Below are 12166 nucleotides of genomic sequence, written 5' to 3' on the forward strand. Positions count from 1 at the left end.
ACAATAACCTTCTGAATAGCCACAACTTCTTCTCGGACATGCAGGCACCCGTCTATGAATAGGCAACATCAAGTGTAGATTTAGAATTTCAGCTTTTGTGAATTCCTCCAAAAATTGAGGAAAATGTTATCAAAAATATAATTCCTACCTGATGCCTTGATGGAATTGAACAGGAGCTCTAAATGGTCCTGGCTTAAGCGGCAGACATATGTGACTGAAGGGCAATTAGGTTAGGTTAAAATATTTTAATGTAAAAATCTAACTATAACTATGTAAGGGATCATATACAGCGAGCCGGTTATTATTGCGAGATACACCCCGACGCGAAGCTGTATTATCCCGATTAGTTCGTTACTGTACGTTCACACTGAGAGCGGCGAGAGCGTCAAAGTGACCGGAAGTCATTCATTTTCTATGAGAGCCAGCGTCTTTAAGCGGCGAAGAGCGTCGCAGCAAGGGTGGTTTGGGCGTCAAAATACAGTTGAAGTTCGGTTAACTTTATGGTAATGAGATATGACGCGGTTTGAATGTACAGTTAGATTCTGCGGTTGGTCCATAGCAACGGTCTGCTACTCAGAAACAACACACCGTAGAATGCCATAATTGGCCAGTCAGAATCGAGTGTTCAACAAAGTCTTGTAAATAAATAAATATAGATAAAAAGGATAAAAAAAGAATACTTTGGTAATAACTAGCTAATTTCATGATCGGCTCAGAATCAGCTCAGAATTAAACGAGTTACAGTCGATTTTGCAGAGGTCTGCATCTCTCAATACACGTTATATTGGTTTACTAGCGGATCTTGACCGCTTCAATATGGCGGATGCGTAGACGCATACAGCAGTGGCCAAAACGGCACCTATGCATGTCTGTGGTTGCGCTGGTCTGGATCGCGATCAGAACAATACCACATTGATTTAGGAAGAATCGGGATGAACTGTATGACGCGTAATTGCGTTACTGTTTAGCATGTATTTTAAAATCTTAAAGCCGAAAAATGTGGATACCTACTGAGCACGAAAAATATGGCGTTGGTAAGTTTGTGTTATCCTTCATATTTCCAATTAGCTTTACGTCTGTATGTGCAATTATAATAGGTAATGAGTTGGGATTGTGCTGGTGTGTTCATCAGAGATGCTATCCAAAATACCTTAATTATTTGTGATAAAACATCATTTTGTGGAAGACTGGAATCCATTTTTGGATGATTGATCAGATTTTTAAAATAATATGCTTATTTTAATTATTGTGTCTCATTCAAGTATTTACAGTATTACTTCGGTTATTTTGTTGTTGTTTATTTTATTTTTACCATCATTTCGTCTTATATTACATCTCGTTGCGCAGCGATTTCGGCGGTGATCAAAGTGGAATGGTCGTTCGGTTCGCGCACCTTGGCCATTTCTCAGATTCTTTTATGGGAATGGTGTCGTGTTTATAGCATTAAACTATTAACAATGTAACACTCTGCACAGTAGCCTTGGACGGAAAGAAATTTATGGGAAAAATATTCAGTTCAGTGTGCCCATTTTATACACGAATGAAATTATTCGTGTATAAAATGGTTTAATTTAAAGACTTAAGTATTAATTTAGTGATTGTTTCAGAATGGACAATGGAAAAATGTTTCACCTTGTCTACGTCAGACACTCCTTTGATAACGAACCGTAGACTGCACTTATTTCTACCAATTGCACATCGACAACCTCAGCCGAGCCTGTTGAGATGCTGTCACTGAGAATATGTGCGACTCCCAGTGCGGGTGTTTACAAAGCACTGACAAATACTCCAGTAAATCTGTGATTTAAAAAAAAAAAAAATTCATTCGCAAATTATTGAATTTCACGACACCTTTAAATAGGACGGCCAGCATACATTTATGGCTCAAAAGAATGTTCTTGTGACAGTTCTAGTGAGTTTAAACAAAGTTATTAGGCTTTACTGACGTTTTTGCTTTTGCTGGGCAAGTAGATTTTGTTTGAATAGTACGTTTTGTGATCACAAAACAGACTTCCAGTAAAATTCACAAATATATTAAAACATGCATTCATGAATATTGCTGCACATAGATGTATCTATGTATTAAAGGGGTTTTTCATGGATTTTTTTCCTTGAGCCATATATTTGTAATGTTTTTAATATTTTAATCTTTAAAACCTCTAGTCCCATTAGTCCTGTAGCATACGTCTTTAAAGCTGTCTGTCAAGTTTTCTATGAGAGGGAGGGATAGCATCTGATAGGTTCTTTACAGGCTTGTACTAGGGCAGGATTAGAGAATTTCTTTTAGCTAACATTCACTTCCTGTGTGAATTGTCTGTGTAATTGGCAGTTAATGAGATTTTGCCTCAGGAGCTCAATACCATCTTTAGGTGAAATGAAGCACAAAAATGCTGGAGTCAATTACAGAGTGGTTTATTAGAGATTAGAGATTTTGACTGATTTCAGTGGTCAGTAGTTATCTTAAAGTTGTCTGATAGATGTATCCAGTCCACAATGTGGGTCTGTGTATGAAGCAGACAGCTACTGGAACCTTTATCAGTCATTAAATATGGATAGACTCCGGCAGTGACGGCACCATCCCCACTTTCACACACCAGTATGTGTGTTCATGCACATCCACATACACACTACACACAAATACAAATGTGAGTACACATTTGTACACACATGCACACACATGCACGCAAAACAGTTTCTTGAGTAATGGCTGTGGCTAAGACCTAGAGGCAAACTGTAAACAGTGTGCCACGTTCTGCAATGTACACAGCAAATTTCCTTCAGCTGAATGATATTAAAGATTGTTCATGTTGTTGCCCACTGGACCAGAGTTATATTAACTCTGTGAGTGTTCATGCTGTACCACACTGAACCACAGTTCGGGGGCTGTATAGCTGACAGACATAGGGATAGTTTAGTACAGCTGGGCCTGTTTGCAGAGCAGACCTCGGCCCAAACTGGGCTGCAGTACTGGTCCATCCAGTCCCAGTGTACATGATACAGCTGAAGCAGTTTATTTCCTTTACCTCTAAAATTGTAAGAATATCTATGGGATAATAGTATAATCAGTTATGTGAGGGGATTTGACCAGCTTTTTATACCTCTTTCTGTGTAGTGTTTGCCCACAAGCTGGTCAAACTCTACTGTAAAAGTGGCAGGGAGACTTTTTTAGACCGTGTGATCATGGCTTACTCTTGAACTTGAGAAGAGGGCAATTTATGATGGTAACCTGTTGACCATTCCGACAAGCCTCTCTTTTCTCACATGCTGACCACAGCTCCGGACAACAGGGAAACTGTGAAACCCAAAGACACAGTCAACTGGTAAATCTATCTAGCTTTTTTCTCCCTTACAGGCTAAAGATAATGTGATATGCCAAACGCCCACAGTCCTTTGAACTAATACATTTAAAGGCTAATGGAGAGTCAGCTATGAAATGACTACTCCTTTCTCTTCATTTTTGGGCATCCAGTGTAATGGAAACTCATAAATGTGTGACCAGAAATCCACATGTTGTCACTTTGGCTGTAGGAAAGTTTTTAGGCACAAAGTGAAGGTGTGAGAGGGTTTGCAGTATTATAAACAGATATTTTTACAGGCATGTACTTTCATAAGCAGATATATAAATGATTGATGCTCATTCGCTGGTAGAGGACAATGTGACAGTGAGCTCTGATATTTTGCATTGGTGAAACATATTCCACAGTCGATCTGTTAAATGATACATTCAGAGACAGTTTCTCAGATCTGAGTCTTTAAACCATCTGTGCCTGACGTGGCCCTGTGCTGCTGTCCCTGCTGGCAGTCTCCTGTCTCTTCTCCCCATATGTTCCCTATCAACTTGCTGGCTTCCTGCTTCCCTGTCTTCTCTCCCATATCCAGAAAAGAACAAGGGAGAATCATATTGAAATCATGTTTTCTGCTGAATGTGTCTCAAAGTTGGATCATTTTGCCAGTTTTTTGTGTATGTCCTTGGGATTACTGTGATTTTTCCTGTGGATATGGCTTTCATAGTAACAGTGAGATATCTGTGAAGTACTATAACAGTGCGTACAACAGAGAGCATGTAGGATTTTTACAAAGAAGAAATGGTTGTGACTGTGACGGTGTGTTGGACAGTGTGTTAAACAGCTTGTTAAAGTGTGTGTTAGTCTGTGTGTTAGCCTGAGTGTTAGTCTCTGTTGGACAGTGTGTTAGACTGAATGTTAGTCTGTCCAGTACAACTTAAATCGAGTCTCATGAGGACAGACACCACCTTCCACCAAAACCACGGCTAGCCACTGTTTTTCAGGCATTCCCAGTCGACTCTGTTTTACTTCGTCTGCTCAGGATGAGAATCGACCTTGGCTGCTTTAGCCTGTCATGCAGTCTGCCAGCTGAGATATGTGATTTCCCCTCCGTTTGCTGTCAGACTGAGTGTAGTACATTAGCGCTGGCGTCAGAGGTGTCTGAAAAAAGGCACCCATCTGCTGGACTAGCTGTGTTTATGTGCAGTAATCCTGCTAGAACTCACTGAGCATGTTTCTGGAGAGGACAGACACACACTGGCTGACAGACGCATTCTTTCAACACCTTCAGTTCTTTCTGTAGGATACTGCTTTGTTCACTACTGCGCTGGTTGTACAGCTACTGGCCTCATTCTTCTGTCAGAAAGAATTGCAGCTCTACAGACTTAACGGTTTTAATGACGACTTGGTTATGTGTATGTGTATGGGAGTGTGTGTGGTTTCTTTGGAGAAAACAAAGAAATGAATAATTAACAAAGGGTTTACATTGTCAGAGTACAATCAGACAAGTATGTACAATATCATCACTGAATGAGTGTCCTCGTTAGTATAGTGGTGAGTATCTTCGCCTGTCACGCGGGAGACCGGGGTTTGATTCCCAGACGGGGAGCAGCTTTGTAGGGCAGCCGTGGTCTAAAGGGTAGAGAACCGGGCTTGTGACTGGAGGGTTGCCGGCCCAACGTCCACGGCTGTGTGCCCTTGAGCAAGGCACTTAACCCCAATGCTCCCCGGGCGCTCACCAAGGAAGGCTGCCCACTGCTCCTGCGTCTGGTGTGTGTTCACTACTGGTGTGTTGGATGGGTTAAATGCAGAGGACAAATTCACTGCTCGCTGTTCACAGTGTGTGTGTGCAATCACCGAAACTTAACTTAACGAAAGGTCTACGGATGAATACTTCGCATGTTACATTAATTTGTAATTACATGCACAAGGGTGTAATAACATGCACACGGTTCTAATAACATTCACTTAATGACGAATTATTTCTCTATTACGAATCTATGTGATACAAATATATCTATGCCGGTTAACTAGCATCGATAAGCACAGCTGAAATTGTACCCGCTTTGCTACGAAAATATCCCGCAAATAAACAATATATCTTAATCATAGAAAGATCATTTACACAATATATCTTTAACGCGGAAAGATAACTGACATTGTCAATGATGCACAACACTGTAGAAATAACGCGTCAGAAATGGAAACCTCGGCAGAGAGGAAACAACGGAGCACACGAAACACGAGCAATAAACTGCTGAGTTTCTGCATGCGTATTCAAGTCAAGGCAATTCTATGCATAGTCCGGGGCGGTGAAGCAGGGAGTTTTTCACACTTTCAGCACAGCGTTTTTGTGTTTTGAATGAGCACAGATCAATGAACTCATGTTCACCTGAACTCTGATTTACTGAGTTATGCAGATAGACTGTACTGTGTTGTGTAAATGGACTCTGTGTTGTGTTGTGGGCACAGACTGTGCCCTGTTGTGTAAATGGACTCTTTGTTGTTTTGTGGAGATAGACTGTGCCATGCTGTGTTACATGGACTGTGTTGTTCAAGTTTATTTGTATAGCGCTTTTTACAGTAAAAAATTGTCTCAAAGCATCTTTACAGTTATCAGTGCCTAAACTCCCACGAGCAAGCCTCAGGTGACAGTGACAAGGAAAAACTCCCTAATGAAGTGAATAGGAGGAAGAAGCCTTTGGAGGAACCAAGACTCAACAGGGGGAGCCCGTCCTCCTCTGGCCAGCACGTAAAGTAGACATTCACAGTGTAGAATGAGTCCAGGGTAAACAGATTCAATGGTGTATGCAATTATTTAAAATTTATGATTGGTTTACAGTAAAAAGGAGTTAATATATGAGGCTTAAGGAGTTCTAAGTGGCAACATATTAATTTGATAACCAAGCAGTGCTCATATCAGTATGTTTGTCCTTAAGACCAACTGTATAGTGGCTGAGAATGATTGGCTTTGCTATAGTTAAAACTGAGATTTAGACATGGCTATGAAGGACAGGTTGTTTCTGGTTCACAGTCAGGTTGAGTAGCATCACAGGTGGGCCGCTGGCTCAAAACAGGGGCCTGCAGGAGGTTTGGGCAGGAGGGACAGAAGTATATAGGCTTCAATCAGGGAGAGGATGCCTGTGACTGGAACCTTGTAGACCTCAGAATGGATACCCCAGTGTTGGGGCAGAGAAGTGAAGATAAAAGATAAAGGAAAAGAGGGAACAAACAAACTGAACCATGTAGTAGAATTTTTCGAGATGTTTTAGAATGATTTTGATTTTGATTCTGATTCGAGTGCAGCACTGGTGCTCCAGCAGCCATAAGTAATGCAGCAGAGTGCTTTAACTGTGTTAAGGAGATGGATTGTGCCATGCTGTGTTACATGAACTCTGTGTTGTGAAGATAGACTGTGCCCCGCTGTACAAATGGACTGACTGCATGCTGCATTATTTATATTGACTCGGTTTGATTCCACTTTAGGCTAACAGGATAATGTTGAACCCTTACCATATAGAGGTGATAAACATAAACCTTATCATTATTCTGTTAATGAAAGCTTGTACCTTTGCGTACCTTAGCTGGCATCCAGCCCCCAACAGACCATGATCTGGTAATAAAGCCAAACAAATTTTGTGTCAAAAATCAGTGTATAAGCTTTGTACTAAGACTCTATTGTAGCAGAGGAGTTGTTTTTTTTTTTTAAACTGATGGAAGGATCATCCTTAAATATTGGAAACAGGTCATCTTTACTTGTCCTAGCAGGTATTTTCAATTATATATTTCTCATTTCACAAAGGTGTGCATGCCACAAACTGTGTCACATTAGAGATCTGTGTAATGAAGAATTACATCTTTTACTGCCCTCAAATACATAATAATTACAGTTTTGCCTACAGTGTTTACAGAATGATGAGTTGATCCTGTCTGTGAGTCTCTTGTATAAGCCGGTAAAAGACATCCTTAAGATTGCTCCTTCACAAAATCAAGGTTTAGTGTTAAGAGAAGTTTCTCAGAGTCTGGAATCATTGTGTGATATTTGTGCTTAGGATGATTAAAAACATTGGCATACACACAAACATACATACAGACATACCTACACACATACATACAAACACACATAAACGCATACGTACAAACACACCCATACCCACATCTACACACACACGTGCGCACGCACACACACACGCATGCACACACACACACACACACACACATTCACACATATACTGAGAAACAAAGTCTACTGCTGAGGTGAGATGAAAATCAATCTATGCTCAAGGGACTCACAGATTCCTCTCTGTTGTGTTGGGAAAGACGTGTTGTGTGAAAAAATCATTACTATCAAACGTACATGTAAGGCTATATGTATGCTCCCTAGATGACATACAGTGCAGTGCATTTGTAATGCAGTATCTCCTCTCATGGTAATCTTTTAATGACAGACTACTGATAGACCAGTGCAATCAGCCTTATCAGTAGTGTTATAACATGGTACAGTATACTCTCTATTTCAGTTTCTGCAGACTGCCGCACACAGCTGCGTAGATGGACTGAATGAAACATTTAAGCCTGAACCTCCCAACATCCGATCAAATGTGGAAGAACTCTCTTCACTCTCATGTTTGTGCTGTCTCCTCCAAATGATATGGGTTTTAACTGTGTGAAAAAGGCTGCTGCTGTCTGAGGTCAGGTAGATGACAGACTGCATGTGTATGACCTGCCTATTTGAACCTTATGCCCAGCCTGGGAATTTTATACATAAAAATTACACAATAAGTTCCTATTAACCTCATTAGTTATGTAGTTGTATCTTTGTCATTCAACTTGTATCAATGTTGAGATATTTTGTGAAGTGTTACAACAAAAACAATAAGAAGAAGAAAGATAATATAATAATAATAATAATAATAATAATAATAATAATAATAAGGTAGGTGACATTTCCAGTAGTTTATTTGCATCTGGATTACATCCAGATACGGAGGTGCGATTTAAATGTTGTGAATAAACTTGTCTTTATGTGGGGGTGTATTCAGAGATGGACTATTATACATAATGGTAGTCCTGCCCTCTCCAGTCTCTGTCAGATAAGGGCCTTAGAGTGCTAAAGATGCAGGTCTCACCCCACACTGCACTAAATCAGCACACAGACTCACGTCAGTCACTGCTTCTCCTACATGAGTCCACAGCTCAAATTCTCACTCTCTGCCTGCAGCACTTGCTATGCTCCCTCTTCCTGCAGACTGATGCAGGTCAGCATGGCAGGCAGGACTACAAGGCCATGAGAGGTGTGATGTCTGACATGTTCTCAGATCTCCTCACTCACCAGTACCACACAGACACAGGCCTGGCCTGAGTGTTCCCTCTGTCAGACTGAGACATCCACAGCCACTAAACTGTGCTCATCCTTAACGGGCTCTCCTTAGGTTTACTCATGTTAAATATCTAACACCTTTGAGATGAATGAAATATGTATGTGAACATAATCCCTCTTTTTGTGACTCATGATGTAATCTATGAAGCATAACTGGTCTCCTGCTAATGCCACACTCTTCCAGTCTGGAAGCGATAGTGTTTGCACATATTAAGTCAAACCCACCACTGGTATCTGCTCTACAGCTATCATAGACACTTTTGGCTTTAACCAATATGTCCACGTAGCAACACTTTCGATCTTATTCTAGCTCGCGGACTAGATATCTCTCACGTTGTCGTCTCTCCTTACTCCGCTGCTCTCTCAGACCATTTTCCTATTACTTTCCAAGTAACTCTTCCGTTCATGCCAGTTTTCTCTACCGCAATTCGTAGCTGCCATAGCATTAATGCTTCCACCACTGCTGCGCTCGCTGATCTGCTTCCTACTGCTCTAAACTCTTTCAATGATCAGCTAAGATCTTGATGGACAGCATAAATTCTACCTTTCGTAATGTACTAGATATGGTAGCACCATTAACTATAAAAAAAAATAGCCATAAACACTTAACACCTTGGTTTAATAATGAGACCGGCGCGCTGAAGCAGGGGTGTAGGAAATTGGAACGAAACTGGCGGGCAACCAAACTAGAGGTTTTCCACCTTGCATGGCACGACAGCCTGAGAGATTATAAACGCGCTCTCTACACAGCCAAATCCGGGTATTACTCGAAAATACTTAATATTAACAAAAATAACCCCAGGTTCTTTTTTGATACAGTATCTAAACTTACCCAGAATCACTCCCCTCAATCTAGCCCTTTTACTGCAAACGATTTTGTTGAATTTTTAATTCATCGTAATATTCAAATTAATTTATCAAATCCGACTGCCTGCACACTCCATTACTGCGCCTAAGATTAGTCAGGATGTGCACCCTTTAACTCAATTTAACCTTATCTCTCTAGACGCGCTGTCCAAATTGGTGCACTCTGCTAAACCAGCTTCTTGCTTCCTTGATCCCCTACCTGCTAAACTTTACATAGAGCTTTTTTAGGCTCTCGGCCCAACAATCTTAAACACTCTGAATATGTCACTTAAGTCTGGTGTTTTACCCTCCGCTTTTAAAACAGCTGTGATCAGGCCTTTACTTAAAAAACCGAACCTTGACCCTGCAGCATTAAATAATTATAGGCCGATCTCTAATCTCCCGTTTCTTTCAAAAATACTTGAAAAAATTGGAGCTGCTCAGCTGATAGCCCATATGTCCTCTAACAGTCTGTTTGAAATATTTCAGTCAGGCTTCAGGTGTTTTCACTCTACTGAAACCGCGCTTACTAGAGTAACTAATGATCTTTTATTAGCCATGGATGCTGGAGCTACTTCTATTTTTATTCTTATTGATCTGAGTGCAGCATTTGACACAGTCGATCACAGCATATTGTTAAAGCACCTGGAAAACCAAATTGGCATTCGTGGCCGGGCGCTCTCTTGGTTTAAATCTTATCTCTCTGAGAGAAAGCAGTGTGTCCACTATAATAATGTGACCTCTGAATACCATAAGCTTAACTATGGTGTCCCTCAGGGATCAGCCCTTGGCCCTCTTCTATTCTCTATTTACATGCTCCCTTTGGGTGACATTATTCGTAGTTACAACATTAACTTCCATTGTTATGCTTACGATATTCTGATTTTCTTACCGTTCCAGCATAATGACCGCTCTGAATTGGCTAACCTTGAGGCATGTCTTTGTGCTATTAAGGGTTGGAGGTCTTCAAATTTCCTGATGCTTAACGCAGGCAAGACTGAAATGCTGGTCATTTAGTGATCTTACCCTAAATTTTGACAACTCCATCATCTCTCAAAACTCTTCAGCTAAAAACCTTGGTGTGATTTTTGACTCTAGGCTCTCACTAGTCACTCATATCAAAAACACAACCAAAACTGCCTTTTATCACCTCCGTAACATTGCTAAAATTAGGCCCTTTCTAAGTATGGCTGATGCAGAAACCATTGTTCATGCATTCGTCACGTCTCGCCTCGATTACTGCAATGTTCTTTACTCCGGCCTGCCTGCCTCTAGTACCAATAGTCTTCAGCTGGTCCAGAATGCTGCTGCTAGAATTCTGACCAGAACGAGGAAGTTTGATCACATTAGCCCTGTCCTGGCTTCCCTTCATTGCCTCCCAATTCATGCAAGGGCAGATTTTAAGGTCCTCTTATTAACATATAAAATTTTACATGGGCTTGCGTCCTCCTACCTGTCTGACTTAATTACACCCTATAACCCACCTCGCACCCTGTGCTCTCAAGATTCTGGACTATTAGTCATTCCAAGAGTTAAAAAGAAGTCTGCTGGCAACCGAGCCTTTTCCTACTGCTCTCCCTTCCTCTGGAATGGTTTACGTACAGAAGTTAAGGGGGCATACTCTCTCCATACCTTTAAAACGAGACTAAAGACTTCATTTTCTTGAACTTATGCATAATTTAATTTCGATTTGACTTTGTTATAGACATGTTAAGCCCTTTGAGACTATAAATAGTGATATTGGGCTCTAAATAAACTTCTTCTTCCTCTTCTTCTTCTTCTTCTTATTATTATTAGTCCAGAGAGACAGTTAGAGTAACACTCAGTTTTCTACAGTCTCCTCTGTGTCCAACTGTGTATTATCATACCACAACTGAAAGATGGTCCACACACTGTACACACTCACAGTGAAGTAACTCTTGTCAGCCCTGCCCCCACTGCCAACACTCACCATATCTCCCATTAATCTCCTTTTTAAACTCCTCCCATTAATCTCCTGTTTAAACTCCTCCCATTAAACCCCTGTTTAAACTCCTCCCATTAACCTCCTGTTTAAACACCTCCCATTAAACTGTGTCTGTCAGGCATTTGTTTGATTTAGGCATTTGAACATATTAATGTGACAGATTATCTTAAAACACCATGGCTGTTATTTCAAGGTCAGTCTGGTAGTGGAAAGCATGGAAAGACCACAGGAACACAGGTGATAGGATGACTGCTGAGTTTCCATCTGCTTACTCAAAAGTCTGCATATCTGATCTCCCCACATTACAAACTCCTCATCTCCATGCAAGGGGCCAAGGCCTGCAGTTAAGTTTCTGTGTTAGCTGTGTAAAGTTGAAATGAAAGTGTAATAGAGAAATACAGATGCAAAAGAGCTTATTATGTTGATTATGATTTACAGACACAGTCAGCCACTTTGATTCCATAGCACCACTCGGCTGCAGCTCGCCTTGCCTAACAGTGGGTGATGGTGCAGGTCAGAGCGCAGTGTGCAGGTCAGAGGTCAGTGTTAGGAGAGACCAGGGGTAGGCCTCAGGGGTTACTGCACTGTGAGCACCCTGCTGTGTCACTGGTCACTTGTGCTCATTGTGCAGGTCTCCTGCTGCAAGATTTGGTCATTAATTCATCTGTGACTACGCAGGTGTGAGGGAGG

The 12166-nt window shown here is 41.1% G+C and overlaps 1 non-coding gene across 1 annotated transcript; it reads left to right on the forward strand.

The window, feature by feature from the left end:
• Positions 1–4821: 4821 nt before the first annotated feature.
• Positions 4822–4893, forward strand: trnad-guc (transfer RNA aspartic acid (anticodon GUC)). The gene has a single exon. It is a non-coding gene; the product is annotated as a tRNA-Asp (tRNA).
• Positions 4894–12166: the final 7273 nt, after the last annotated feature.

This window comes from Chanos chanos, chromosome 2 (assembly GCF_902362185.1).
Source record: "Chanos chanos chromosome 2, fChaCha1.1, whole genome shotgun sequence".
NCBI lineage: Eukaryota > Metazoa > Chordata > Actinopteri > Gonorynchiformes > Chanidae > Chanos > Chanos chanos.